Source organism: Ceratotherium simum, chromosome 19, assembly GCF_057802395.1.
Source record: "Ceratotherium simum simum isolate JZ-2026a chromosome 19, ASM5780239v1, whole genome shotgun sequence".
NCBI lineage: Eukaryota > Metazoa > Chordata > Mammalia > Perissodactyla > Rhinocerotidae > Ceratotherium > Ceratotherium simum.
The window spans coordinates 17247658-17254545 of NC_141918.1; positions in this window are offsets into that span (position 1 = coordinate 17247658).

The window sequence follows — 6888 nt, forward strand, 5'->3', positions numbered from 1 at the left end:
ATTCTTATATTTGAGGAACAGACAAAAAATCATATATTAACTTGTTTCATACTTACAAGTCATACGGTTAGAAAATATTTCTACAATATTTTGGCATTTTATATCCTCTTCAGAAAATATCCTATATTTTTAAACCAGTGCAACAAAGCTTATCGTTGTTCTTCACAAGCGTAGTAATTTTAAACTGCTTTGTTTCCCCTTTCACAATACCTGTAGTTCCATCAAGTTTTGAATAAGGGGTGTGGGGGTGGGGAACAATGGCTTATTTATTTTACCCAGAGCCTTTCACCTATTCAAAAGTCCCACAGAATTGAGAATCGACCCTGAGGATTAGGTTATAGCCAAATTCCAATGGACCTTTTTTTTTTCAAGCAGGAGTTTTGCAATGCAAATGATCACTAAAACTATTATGTGTTTTAACTGAAATATACTACTTTGGATCACAACACTAATGAAAGAAAGGAAGGAAGGAAAGAAGGAAGAAAAAAATTTATTTTGGGAATATGGGATTAAAATGCACTGTAAATAACTTTGTTGTGATTTTTTAATGTGATTTTTGTCCTACCTTTTCTCAGTCTGACTTAGAAAGCAATTTAAAACAAGGCATTGACCATTGCAGGCATCCAAATAGAAGGCCTTTTAATGACAAGTTTCTACTCTATAGTAGTATTCAATATTCATTTGATTTAAGAGCATTATCTAGTGAACACAACTACTTTATAATGGGTGAATCAATGATTTATGTGGACCAAAATATTCATCAATTAATAATAAAAAATACTGTCTGCTCTTTCAGAAACAAAATGAACAACAAACACACAGAGACACACACACAAACATAAACCATCAAAATCTGGTCCTTCTCCTTTGTCTCTGAGAGGGCAACTTCTAAGATATTAAAGAGGAATACTAATCTTTAACGAGGAGAATGGCATGGTTGTGAAATATGAAAATAGGGGAAATAGTCCCTGGGCTGAGCTACCGATCTGGTTATGTAATTGGAAAAGATGGTTGCTTCTTCAAATATTATTCTAAGTAAAATTACAGTTATCCAAATAAACGGCTAATCACTTTTGTCAAACTGGTTGTTAATTTATAGAGCAACAAGTGTTAAGAGAAACAGGATAAAAAGTTTTCCATAGTCACTGCCAATTATTGAATTTGAGGAAATATTTGGGTAAATTCTGTATGTTACGGACAATATATACCTTTAGGAAAAATGACTTAGAAAACCTAGGTAAAATAAGGAATCTCATGAAATACACAATAATATAATAATCTTATTAATTACCAATAAATAAACAATTTCTATGAAGTGAGTTATGGCTGCTTCAAGAGCCATGTCCTAGAACTCAGAGCAATACCTCAGGTTTATAAGGGAGTATAAAAGTAACCCAAGCATTTGCCTGCCTGATTTTGGCCCCAAGGAAGGAATTGGGTTGAATAGGTGTAATGACCTTGACGTGGATCATAAATTGAAACTCCATGAGATCAGGAACTTTTCTTTTACATTTGTTGTTTCCCCAGTACCTAGTACAGTCTCTAGCACATGGTTTACAGAATTAAAGGTGTCTGTGGTCATTTGTAAGGTCCCTGAATGAAGAATTAAAAGTCCCAGTACACTTGAGACTGCTTGGGGAAAGAGCCTCACAACAACATAAAGAAGGTTTGAGAGGAGAATCTCAAAGGTCTCAGTGGCCCACAAAATACCTTCCAATTCTGGAATGTATCGGTTTGCAATGTCAAACTGATACTACAATTCAATGTCTACTCTTTAGACATGGCTGAATATAAGTGGGTAGGTAATGCGAATAAATGTTTTACATTTTAAATTATGGGGTCAGACAATATTCCCAACAAATCCTTCTGTCTTTTTCAGAAAGTCCTGAGGTAAAAGCACCTTTGGGTATTGTTGTTGGTGAAGGGAGGCCCATCCAAGGGGAAATATCAAACTCGGTCTTTGGACAATTTACTTAACTTTTCTGAACTTCAATTCCTCATCAATAAAATGTGCACATATGGAGCTTATTGGTAGTGTTATGAGAATTACATGCATTAATAAACTTAAGGCCACATTTGAGAACAACGATTATCACATATTAAGTGCCAATATATGCTAAGTATCTATTCTCTAGAGTTCGAGACATGAGACTGGAACTCCAGAGATAGCTCAAGAGTGGACATACAGGTTTAAGAGTCCATAACAGTTGAAGCCATGAGAATAAATGGGTTACGTGAGAAAAACAATACAATGAGAGAAGCACCCAGGTCAATTCTAAACCCTCAGATGTATGCACATTTAATAATGAATAAGAAAGCTCTGTGGAGAAGTAAGAGTGTAGTAATGGATAGAATACTGGCAATGAAGTTGGATAGGATCTGAATTCAAATTTTACCTCTTATTTACTAGCATAACCCTATCAAGTTATTTATTCTCTCTGATCCTTACTTTCCTAATGTATAAACTGGGGATGATATGAAAATGTCAGACTTGCCAAGAAAAAATTGCATTAAATATTTAAAGCACAAGCACAAAATATGAGTTACTAATATACAGTAGTTATTATATACAGTTAGTAAAAGTAGACAAAGAAAGAACCAAGAGAAATGAAAGAAAGAAAGAGAAAATGGGCTAAGAAAGGAGAAAAAGGAAGAAAAAAAAGAAAATGAGGAATCAAGAGAGGGAGGGGGGAGGAAGGAAGGGAGGGGAAATAAAAATAGAAGGAAGAAAAAGAGAGAAAAGGAGAAAGAAGAGAGAAGGGAGGAAGAAAGGCAGGGCAGAAGGAAAGAGGGAGAAAAAGCAGAAGGAAAAAAAAGAAGCGAGAGAGAGTAACAAACAAGAAAGAAATAAAAGAAAAGAAAAAATACGCATAGCCAGGAAATTTTAATTTTGAGGAAACCATGGACGAGTGTTTAAAAAAATGCAGTCACTAGGGGCCAGCCTGGTGGCGTAGTGGTTAAGTTCACGTGCTCTGCTTCGGCAGCCCAGAGTTCACAGATTCAGATCCCGGGCGCAGACCGACGCACTGCTTGTCAAGCCATGATGTGGCGGCGGTCCCATATAGAGTGGAGTAAGATGGGCACAGATGTTAGCCCAGGGCCAGTCTGCCTCAGCAAAAAGAGGAGGATTGGCAACAGATGTTAACTCAGGGCTAATCTTCCTCACACACGCACAAAAAAATGCAGTCACTAATCCTGGGGGGGCGTTGGGGTAATGGAGGGGCAAAATAGGCCTAAAGATAACTTTACTACATTGACTTTTGTTTCTTCTGTTATTGTCATCATATCTCAAAAATATGTTTTGAAAGAGTTTGCTATATCTTTATATAAACCCACACACACATGTACACATAAGAAAGTGATAACATGGATGGACACTGAGGGTACTATGCAAAGTGAAATAAGTCAGAGGGAGAAGGTCTAATACCGTATGATCTCACTCATTAAGTAGTAGATAATAACAACAAACAAACACATAGAGACAGAGATTGGATTGGTGGTTGCCAGCGGGGAAGCGGGGAGGGAGGAAGGCGAAAGAGATAATTAGGCACATGCGTGCGGTGATAGATAGTGATTGGTATTTGGGTGATGAACACAAGAACATGATGTAATCCATGCAGAAATAGAAGTGTAATGATGTACACCTGAAATGTATACAATGTTATAAACCAATGTTACCACAATAAACAAAAAATTTAAAAAAAAGTAAGAAGTTTATCACAAGTATTTTGAGTTAGAGAAATTGAAATTAACCCACTATGCTCATTTTCAACAGAAAAATTAAACACATGTAAGAACTGATTGAAAAAAAAGTAGCAAGTTTTTGTGACGTTTATTGTTTTATTTTTTGTTGTTTACCAGTGATGTTTTTCATTACAAAAAATTTAAAAGAATACATAGAATACCATATCCTAGACATAAAAAAATAGTATTTTATACATAACTTTCCATATTTTTCTAAGCATACAGGTGCATGTGTTTTTATACGGCTTCATATGACCTATATTTTATGTGCACTATTTTTCATTTAGCAATGATATGTTTTCACACGTCATTCTAAATGACTGCATAGGATATACCATGCTTTCTAAGTTCTGTTGTCGAATAATTAGGTTATTTCCCTTATTTTACTACTGAAAATAAAATTGCAATGAGGAGACCAGTACATAAATCACTTCCATAAAATATGTTTTTAGAAATGAAAGATTTGTATCAAATCCTTTAAAAAGTCCTTGTAAATCATAATCCTTTAAATTGAATCAATTTAAAGTGAATCGTAATGAAAATTAACACTGATCAAGTAATCAGTGTCAATATAAAATATTAGAAATCAGAAAAAAAAACTTTGAAGATTGCCATTTCATGGCCAGTTCAACACTCAGACTTGATTGAAAAGCAATTGATCTTACCTTCTTCAACAGAATCTCGGGACAGCATGGAAACAGGCAACATAAAGTCCTTTGTTAATTTTGTTTCTAATTGTTTTACCATATTCCTTCCCGGCATAAGTGAAGAAGAAATGTAATTGGCTCCAAATGATGATGGCTGTTCCCTCTTGCCTTACTCTCCTGTGAGGTCTGGCTTTGGAGCCAAGTAGAGAGAACTTGAATGCTGAAGGACGAAAGGAGAAGAAATGTGACAGGAGGGCAAACAAGAGGAGAATCCTAAAAGAGGGCGGGAAAGGAAGCTGGAAGAGGGAACCTGAGTGGCTTGCACCTGCTCAGAATTGGAAGGGCAGAACTAAGGCTGCTAAGAGCTCCATTTCTGAAGGTTTTGACAGGAATCTTTCCAAAGGTTAGTCAAGTCCCCTTCCCTGTATACTTCCTTCCTTCTTGATTAGAGAGAAACATGGTTACCTGTTTGAGAAGTCTTTTTAGAGAATTTCTAATCCCTTTGAGATATCAGCACTGTAGTTCTCAAAAGACAAAATAATTTCTTTGCTGGCTGAGAAATATTCTTGAAAATACACAAAATTCTGGTTAAACTGAACTTCATAAACTTTTCTAATTTGTATTTCTATATTTTTAATTCTACATATTATATAAAGATAAAATGGCAGTACAATAAACATATTTAACATTTATTAGATGTACAATAGGGAAAGTTCCAGATAGTGGCTGCTCTGTCAGTTGGGACCCAGCATGATGACGAGGACAACAAGCCCCAGTCAACCCACTAGGACGTGTAGCAGGAATGAAAAAACAAAACACAGCAAAAACCTTTGTCATTGAAAGCTACTGCAGCAAACCCAGGTTAGCCTGAATTATGTACATCCCAAGAGAAAAACAAAGAGAAGGACCAGGAAATTCACAAAAGATGTATAAATAAAATATAGATGGAATTATGTACAGACGAAAGAGCTTAGCCTCACAAGTAATAAAAAAGTTAAATCGATTGCATACGTGTGTGTATTATACATATTTTAAATAGGAATCAACACAATGATGGTATGGATGTGGTGAGCAAGCCAATGACTTATCTTTCTAATAAGTAATCAAGGGCCTTAAAGAAATAATAAGAGCTGCCTTCAATTGTTTATACACAAGGATTTCTTCACAATGCTATTTATTACTGTGGGGAGTTAAAAAAAACACACGGGCTGGCCCAGTGGTGTGGTTAAGTTTGCATGCTCCGCTTTGAAGGCCCAGGGTTCACAGGTTCAGATCCCGGGTGCACACCTATGCACCGCTTATCAAGCCATGCTGTTGCAGGCATCCCACATATAAAGTAGAGGAAGATGGGCATGGATGTTAGCCCAGGGCCAGTCTTCCTCAGCAAAAAGAGGATTGGCAACAGACGTTAGCTCAGGGCTAATCTTACTCACCAAAAAAAAAAAAAAACAAAAAAAAACCAGACCACAAAAAGGTCTTTGTTTTCCTATTCCAAAGACTAAGAGAATAGTTAAATATATTTTTATACATTCCTATTATTACTATTATATAGACATTAAAAGTATATGTTTGAAGATAAGAGGGCAGAAATTTGGATTTTTATATGAAACATAAACACTGGTATAATTGCCTACACTTTGTGAGCCTCTGGTGTTAGACCCAGTGTGTGTGTATGTGCCTGAATACATTCTGTGGCACTGGTTTGTGATCCCGTGTGTTAGACCTCAAAACAGAATAGGGCAATGACAGACGGGAGGAGCAATTTGGAAAGAGGACATCTACTGTGAATGTACTGAGCAAAATGCTATGCCCTGTATAGTAGGAACCACCCCCTCAAGGTCACCAATCTTTTGTGAAGTTATAACGATTTTTATGAAGTTTTCTGCATATTCCCTAAAAATTTTCATTGTAAACATATGTTCCTTGGGTTTGGGATTTGGGGGATATTTTTGAAAGTAGTAAATTTGCATCAGAATTGAAGGTAGTCTGAAAAGTCAGCCGTGAGGTTAATGGAAATCTTAGTTAGATCATGTAGATGTTCGTGGAGCTATGACTTAGGGAGAAAAATTAATGGAATGCATCTAAATGTTAATAGTGATATCTCTGGGTGGTATGATTTTAGGAATTATTTTTCTTCCTTACTCTTTTTTTTTTTTTTTTGTGAGGAAGATTAGCCCTGAGCTAACATCTGCCAATCCTCCTCCTTTTGCTGAGGAAGACTGGCCCTGGGCTAACATCCACGCCCAACTTCCTCCACTTTATATGGGAGGCCACCACAGCATGGCTTGACAAGCGGTGCATCCGTGTGTGCCTGGGATCCAAACCGGCGAACCCCGGGCCACCGCAGTGGAGTGCGTGCACTTAACCGCTTGTGCCACTGGGCCAGCCCCTTTCTTTCTTATTCTTTATCATAGTTTCTAAATATTCTATAGCAGGCCTACATTAGTTTATAATCAGAAAATGAATGTTAACTTTTTAAAGGAAGTTTTTTTTAACC